General features: G+C 41.5%; 1 protein-coding gene and 1 long non-coding RNA gene across 2 annotated transcripts in view; one reads left to right on the plus strand and one right to left on the minus strand.

Moving 5' to 3' along the window:
- Nucleotides 1-8,301, plus strand: part of ppargc1a (peroxisome proliferator-activated receptor gamma, coactivator 1 alpha) — a 377,178-nt gene that overhangs the window by 30,491 nt on the left and 338,386 nt on the right. The gene's annotated exons all lie outside the window — the stretch shown is intronic.
- LOC106946584 (uncharacterized) lies at nucleotides 4,538-7,684 on the minus strand. Its single transcript, XR_001424801.1, has 3 exons — nucleotides 7,587-7,684; nucleotides 6,975-7,055; nucleotides 4,538-6,889 (listed from the first exon to the last, which is right to left on the minus strand). It is a non-coding gene; the product is annotated as an uncharacterized LOC106946584 (long non-coding RNA).

The following is an 8,301-nucleotide window of genomic DNA, read 5'->3' on the forward strand; positions in this document are numbered from 1 at the left end:
GGGGTTTTTTTTTTTTTTTCCCCCCCCCTCTTTTTTTTTTTTTTTTTTTTTTTTAAAGCACTGTCACCCTCGGCTGTGTTAAAAGGACCAAGACTTGTTGAACATGATTTCTCCATAATTGGCCTCTGTGGAGAGATTCGATTAGTAGCTGTCTGTCTAACCTACATCCCTCCCTCCTTTCTTTCTTTTTTTATTTTTTTGTTCCAAAACTCTCCAAAGGGCCAGGGGAGTTCAGAGGGAACAAAATGAACAATTCATGGACTTAGCTGTGCCCAGATTTCAGATAGAAGCTCTACACTGCCCCATGGTGGGAAATAAAAAGAAAAAAAGAAAAAAAAGAAAGGCTTGCGATAGAAAGGAAAGCTTCATTCAGCTGCTCTGATGTCTAGCCGCTCTCTTCCAAACAGCTTTTGCTGGTTCCTGTCGAAGGCGCAACACATCACAGCTTGTTCTGCCACTTCTGGCGTCGTTAGAAATTAGTCCTTTGTTCGAATCTCGCCGCGTGTTTGACATTCAGCTCACCGACGCGTTTGTCAAGCCGGACATTGTGTTGCTATTGATTGGCCGAGACCTGGTCAGCGAGGAAGAGCGTGCGCCCGCCAGGTTATCAGTGACATCACCCCTCAGAAAAGTAGTGCTCACCTCTCCTTCTCACCCCTCCTCCCCCTCCGCCGCCATCGACAGTGGAGGAAAGGAGTGCCTGATTTATTGAGACACGCCAGCGCCTGTCTGTGCACCCCAAAGGCACTGGATAACAATCCAGGAATACTTCCTGTCCCTGCAAACACTGTTTATTTACTCACTCTTGGGGAGGCAATGAATGCAGGCCCTGACTGACAAACAATCTTATGATGCAGCCTTCATGTCAGGACTGGACTTTTTTCTCCTTCATTCTTGCACCTCTCCTGAATATCTCAGTCACTTGTCAGTCCATTCTCCCCAGCCGTGGGCCCTGTTGACACAGAAATCCGTCACTTCGCACATGGGGGAGTGTAGGACATGTTGGCGGCCATTACTATTCATGAGGCGGTGTGATCCACTCTGTCACCCGTTGTCAGCGAGAGGTGTCTGTCTGCACCACTGCTCCCTTTGCTCTCTTTATCAGCCAAGGGTGGCTAATGAGAAGCACCAGGTTAATACCACCACTAGAACAGCGATGGCTTTAAACCTCTTAATTCACCTAGACACTGCTAATTGAAACCCACGTGAACTACACTTTGCAAACCATCCATTTTCATGCAAGCCGCAGCTAAATGCGCTCTGATGGAATTTTACAGAGTGACGCCAGGATTAACTCACCTTGAACCAGATCTTTTCCTTTCGAATTTGCATCCCCTTCCACTCTCTTGTGGATGATGGCCGTTACCTTGAAACTAAGCCTTATGACAGTCAAGTAAAAACCCTTTAAGACCCAGAAGTGATGTGCAGCACTGAAAATAACCAGGTTCGGATTCTCTAAAATAATTAAAGGGAAGTAAAAACGACAACCATAATCGAGACGGGACAGCCTCACAGAGTGTAAATTATAAACCTTATTTTACTTTTCAGTTGTCAGATTTGACCCAGCCATCCTGCACTTGACTGCATAATCAATATGCAGTAAACATTGCAGACTTGTTGACTCAAACCAGGAGTTCTGGCTCCCTTTCGCATATTTCGCCTCATTTTTATTTTTATTTTTTTATGGTTGGGAACACTTTTTCGATTCCAGGGATTTTTAGGTAGAGATTCACAGGGAATTTGCCTGGTTACCTCAATTGAACGGTTTTACAATTGCTAGGTTGAAACTAAAAACAAATAATTTCTTCAAACCAGATAATACAGGGACTGATACATCCTGCTGACTTCAACATGCTCCACAGTGAGGGTTATCAGCTGTGGGATTTATTTATTTATTTTTTAAACAAATTCATGTGAAGCTTTAAAACAAGGATAAAAAAAAAAAAAAAGAACAGAGTTGGTTCTTCAAAATCTCCCTGATACTTTTAAACAAGGAGTAAGAGTTAAGCAAATATCTGGAAGCTGAATGCAAGTACTGTCTTATTTTTCTGATAAGATATCTTGCATCTGTCTTGCAAAAATATGCTGGATTAAGAAATACAGAGAATGCACCTGAACATACCGCTAAATACATCTTGTATAAATTTATTATTCATTATTTTTGACAGCCAATTCTTACTCTAAGTCTTCCTACTGGTCGGGACACATAAAAAAGGTTCTAATTTACTAAATAAGACTGCAAATAATGTTACTTCTTGATCTAATAATGGCTGTTCATCCATGACTGGGTGCTCTTTTGTAGCTACAGTAAATTAATGAAGGATTTAACAATCCAGTACAGTTCTTAAAATATTATGTTGTAAACAGCTGTCATTAACATAGTTATATAGTTAAATAATAAATCTGGCAGAAAAAAGCAAATATCCTGTGGTATGGCACTGAAACAAAGAAATAATGTGAACTTGAATCTTTCTTGAAGGTGTTGTGAAATTAGGAGACTTGCAGCAATTCTTTTAACTGGATTTTGATGTACTTGTGTGTCTCTGTGTTCATAGATTTTATAAATCTCTGTAATTTTGCTGTTTTGGACAAAATCCTTGGTGTACTTAATTTTTCAATTCTGCAGAGAGTAGGGAAAAAAAAAGCTATTTGTTATGTATAGTTCTGTAGAAAAATTGGAACCTGCCTGAAAGCAGTCCCACACCCTAATGTGCGTTAAATATCAGAGCACAAGGAATCCTTTCACCACCAGCTTTGATGCATCTTTAAGGACTGTGGCCTAATGATAGGAGATCATTCCTTCAGCCTCAAAAGGCCGTGAATATTCAAATGAGCCATCAACAGCCGATGGTGTGAGAAATAACGGGTCCATCTTTTACCTGTCCCTCCTTGTGTGTGACAGCATGGTATATTTAGTTGACGGCATCATTGTCTTCCAAAAGCGACGGATTTACCAGCATAAATTTCAGCGAGCGCACACTCCCTCCCTTTGCGCCCGCGCAGGCAAACGCTCATTTATTTCCTCGTTTGTCATTTCAATAGTTATTTTATGGCGGTGCGGTATTAATTGAACTGCTTCTACTGCACAACAATTCAGGGCCCAGTACATCTATTACGAAGGGAGTGTTCCGGAAACGCTGCTGAACAGGCCCACAAATCAGGCTGTGCTGAGAGGGGAACCTCACCATAATGTAACACAATCACAGTAATCCTTCATTTACAACGTGTTCTTTTCTCAGCCATGCAAAGAAAATGCATTTAAAGCCCCAAGTGGCTGCTGTGGAGACGCTTGATGCTGGCCTTGTGCTTTAGTGCCAAGAAGTTTCCTATGTGTATAGCGAAGACTAGTTTGATCTACATAGTTTAAGTATTTACCTCGAAGGGTAAATTCTAAGTACAGCCTTCAAGAGCTATCTATCACCCTGCAACTTTTACATGTGTCCCTTTTCCAACATAGTTAATTGATGGCTGATGATTGAATTCAGCGTTTTCGTTCCGGTGTGTCGGGATGCATCGAAAGGTTGCAGGCTGACACCTCTTGAGCACTGGACTTGGGCACCTCTGGGTTAAGGTGTTTGATGTATAGTACACACTGTTGTATTGTTAAACGAAAAAACTTAGAAATATGTTGTATTTTTTGCTGCTGTTTGAATCCCATTGACCCTCACAGTGTTGATGAAGGAGACCAGTCCTGTGCCCTCGAAATGACTCGGTTTGATGTGAGGTGCACATATCAACCCCAGCTTTAGCCGACATAGCACCTTGTGAAGATGCCGACTATGTGACGATAGTCGGCAATGAGGTAAAATTGGACATCCTATCATTACCAGTCTGTATCTTCAAACGACCAAACTACTTCTATGTCATCCGTTTGAGATAAAACCCTGGTCCCCTTTTTTTTTTTTTTTTTTTTTCTGTGAATCGACTCAGTTGGTCAACCTTCACATCTGCGTTTGGTTCTACTGATAAAACCACCAACAGAATAAGATAAAAAAAAGCAACTGTACGAAACTTTGACCAAACAGTCTGAGGCCACATTTTCTCTTTTATTTTCAGAAACGAAAAGCTTGTTTGACTACATGTTGCCCCTGTGTTCACCTTCTCATTTCTCTTCACAACTTGAGCTTCTGCAGAACTGAACCAATCTCAATGCAACATACTTTGAGATCAAATTCCACCAGCCTGCTTCCCGTTTGAGCTTATCAGAACCGTTTCTATGCAACATTGATTCATGTCACAAACTCGCCGCTTTTTTTGTTTATTTGTTTGCTAAACTTTGAAAAATACTTCTCTTAAAAATCGGTAAATTGCACTGTAACTTATTTTCTTAATAAAATTGGTAAGGGGGGGGGGGGAAGGCAGCAGTCACTGGCTCGCTTTAATTCATCTGTTATCTCCTGAAAGACTTAATAATACTTTTGTGATTCAGCATCCGGTTCTCTAAAACAAACAACTTGCTCTGTAGCTGATGGGGACATCCAATTTAACTGCCATCTAAATGGAATCTATAATAAGCACAGTGGCACAATAATGGCAATGCACTGCATCTTCTGATAACACAGCAAGCATCAAAAATAAACCCCTGTGATCGCTAAACAAGTGCAGTTTTTTTTCCCCCTGCAGAGAGAAGAACAAAATGTCCAAGATGTCATTGGGGAGCTGTTGGTAAGGTATTCCCTGTGGGCTCCTCATAGGGGGCTACCTCGGTTCTCTGCTGGCCTTCATGCCCTATAGAGGTAATCTGCAGTCTGCAGTGCATCGGGCTTCTCTGCATTTCTGAAACCCCCCTGACTTTAATTTCACAGGCACCTGTTCCCTCATGTGGTCACAGCGAAAGGAGTCAAATCACAGACTTTCATGTAAGAGCTGGAGACCAAGCGAATAGGGGTACGGAAAAATAGCTTGCCTGACTCTTGACATGTGAGGCAATGTTTCACAGCCAGAATTTTTTGTCAGCGCTTGTCAGCTAAGGTGGGCAGCAGAGTTCTGTATGGGCATACCGGGAAGATGGTGAAGCAAACCGGAGTCTATGTAAACCCATTATTGGACCACAGGGGATGTAGAGAGTGTTTTATTGAGGGGAAAATGTACCATAGAAGCAGCATGTGGAATTTTTTTTACCTTCCTGCCCAGCTTCCTTCTTATATTTCCAGGAGGTGAAGCAAAGTAAAAGATTTGAAGTCTAAACTTCAAGTTTTCTTTCCCCAGCAACTTCGGAGCTAAAAAGGTTGCATGGAAAAGGCCTACATCACTGTATTTCAGTCAGAATACTTAAAAAAATTTCACATGAAATGTTCGTAAATAAATCAGTATTTTCAATGGCTGTTGAACTTGATAAATAATTTAAACTTTTAATTAAATTAAGAAGACACTACCTAAAGTGGATTATGACATGGCGTGTATAACGTCACTGTGTAAAATCTACAAAATGCTTGTTTTCTGTTTTCCTATTTGGCAGTAATCGGTGAAATAAATGCATGGCTACTGATTGGAGCCAAAGAAAAGAATGTGAAAAAATAAACACAGGAGGGTTTTGTGGAGGTAATCGAAGTGCATGGATTGTTGTTTATGAGCATGAAATATATTAAGAAAATGCTTACTATTGAACAGTTGCTTACGTTTCCATCCTCTGTCACAGCCTCATAACCTCTCTCCTAACAGTCCTCCTGAATGCTTAGCCACAGTAATTAGTAATAGTGTATTTCCTCAGTGTCTGAGCCGAATGAAGTTAATTTTTAAGTGTTTTTGAGCAGCTTCGTGAAATAGAGTTTGAGTGGGGTTCAGTTCAGTTTGGTTTATTTTGGTCATGATATTTAATTTGTAAATCCGGAGCGTTACCTGATCTTTTTAACAACATTGCTGTAGGGATATTAAAGTCTCATAAGTAAAACATGGCCTCCTCATATGGGGAACAGTGAGACATGCACAACCATCGGTTTGATTGCTATTGTAAAGTCGTTTATTCTTGTGATTGTATGCATAATATGAACAACATGAGTCAGGACCCGAATAAAAACTGCAGCATCTGAATAGTTCCAGAAATTGGGGTTTTAAATGATGCAGCTACGCCCAATTTTATACCACTGGCAAATTTAGGTTTGAAGTAATATTTTCATTTGACCAACATGTTTCTTCTAACTGGAAGAAGCCAAAAGACCCAACTTGTCTCAAATAATCTGTAAAGGAGACTAAATATTAGGCTTATCTTTGATGCCTAATGCGGTACGCTTTTATTCATCATATTTATACAATTTCACTCACAAAAGCACAATTATCATAAGCTACAAGCCTGAACACAACTGGGCTGTGAGAAATGATATCTACCCTGTACACTTTAAACAGACACCTGCAGATCGGGGCTGCGGGACACACACGCAGCAGCCCGATGAAACGATAGCGACTTTGGCGCCTTACCGAACATTCAAACGAGATTACAGGAAAAGCCAGAGGAACGACAGAGAAATGGACACAAATTGGGTTTCATTTGTTTACTCTCCTGCAATTGTGTTACCCATTCCGCCCCCCCCGCCCCAGCCCAGTCCCCGGCTCTGGAGGTAATGATTGTGGGGGGACCAGATTAAAGGCTACAGCCGACTGTTTAGTGGGACTCTGCTAACAGAGATTAGCAGCAGCTGCTTGGCCACGGACTTTGCTTGGAAGAAAAAAAGAGACAAAAAAAAAAAAAAAAAAACCCAGCATTGTCTGAGACCAAAACCACCTGGATGTGAAAGAATTTTGACAAGAGGAGGCACTGTGAACACGGAGGATTGGCAGGCTTTTGTTTATCCGCGAGCCACGTCAGAAGCGGCTCGCCAGCTTGTAGTCGTTCTCCTCCACTTCTTTCCCACCCCGCCCGCTCGTTCACATGGCGAGCCGTTGCAGATGTTGCCTGTAATGATGCAGACGGCGCACACAATCACGCAGAATGGGAAAGCAGAGCTGGCTGAAATTAGTAAAAATTACTTTCCCATTACCTCCCTCATTGCTTCTGTAAGTAGTCAGAGTTTCCACACGATTAGGAGAACTAGCCATGGAGCGCCGGGTTTTACTGCACTCTATCTCACACATACAAAGAGGGAGAATAACTTAGATTAGCTTAACTTCAAGCCATTACATGATCCAATAAAAGACCCCATGTTCTCTTGCCACTTTTCCTTTACTACTAAGCAGGCACCAGAATAAAAAGAGGATCATGAGATTGCGTCCACATTTGGCCCTCTTTTTTTTAAAGAAGAAAAAAAGTTTAATGCTTCAAACACTCAACCTTTCTGAAGCCTGATGGGAGCTAATTATTGCATGAGCATCAGTGAATCCACTATTTGTCCTTGTCTGAATACAATAAGACTCTCTATTGGTCTAGTTGTTTAAAAGACCCAGGGCTAAATACATTAGAATAAATTCACAGGGTAAAATGAAACATTTTTTTTGCTTGAGAGTGATTGACTCTGGCCACTTTTGTAGCCTTGAACAATGCCTCAAAATCGAGTCATTCTTAGACTTAATGAAGACTTCAGTGCTTTCCAGGAAAGGGATTACGCAGACATGTGAGAGCAGACAAATGCAGGATGAAATTTCTGACTGTGTACCTGCTCGACAAGCTGCCAGAGCTGACTTAGAAAAGGTTCGAGTTGGCACCGCCGTGTAATGGATCACCAGAGACGGGCCGGAAGAGTCGCGTGCCAGAGATCGGTTTACACTAAACTCAGGAACAGGGAAAAATGCAAGGCTTGCAAGGAAGAAGAAAAAAAATGCAAGGTTACAAATGCAATGCGTTGCATCAGAAACTCTGATTATGTGACAAACAGTCTCCAGTGTTTGATTTTTCCTCTATAGATTGTGCCATGCGAAAGCATTCTTTGCTCCTAAACCTTTTCGCATTTTGTTACTTCACCACGACAAGCTTTAACGTGTCTTTCGGGGATCCTGTGACAAACCAACGCAAAGTAGTGCATAATTGTCACACGGGAAGAAAAGTACACAAGGTTTTCCATATGTACATTTTACATGTGAAAATTTGACGCCTTTTGCTCCATTTACACCTGCAAGTCTTTTGAGTCCACCAGCTTTGTTACACAGACGGCTATCTAACCCATTTTTCTTTGATAAATGGCTCAAGATCAGTCATATTTGACGAAAACCATAACGGAATAGCAGTTGTGACTTTTCAGTCACTGTCTCACCAGTAGTATCCTGGGCTGGTGGCTGAAAGCAGCAGCTGTTGCTGAGGGTTTGCCTCCATTAGCACTCAGTTGGCTCATTTAGGTGGCGTTGTAACAGGCTGTTTTATAAAGTGCTTGTTCG

Source organism: Poecilia latipinna, unplaced genomic scaffold (genome assembly GCF_001443285.1).
Source record: "Poecilia latipinna isolate Pla-1442-1.1 unplaced genomic scaffold, P_latipinna-1.0 Scaffold197, whole genome shotgun sequence".
In the NCBI taxonomy this organism is placed as follows: domain Eukaryota; kingdom Metazoa; phylum Chordata; class Actinopteri; order Cyprinodontiformes; family Poeciliidae; genus Poecilia; species Poecilia latipinna.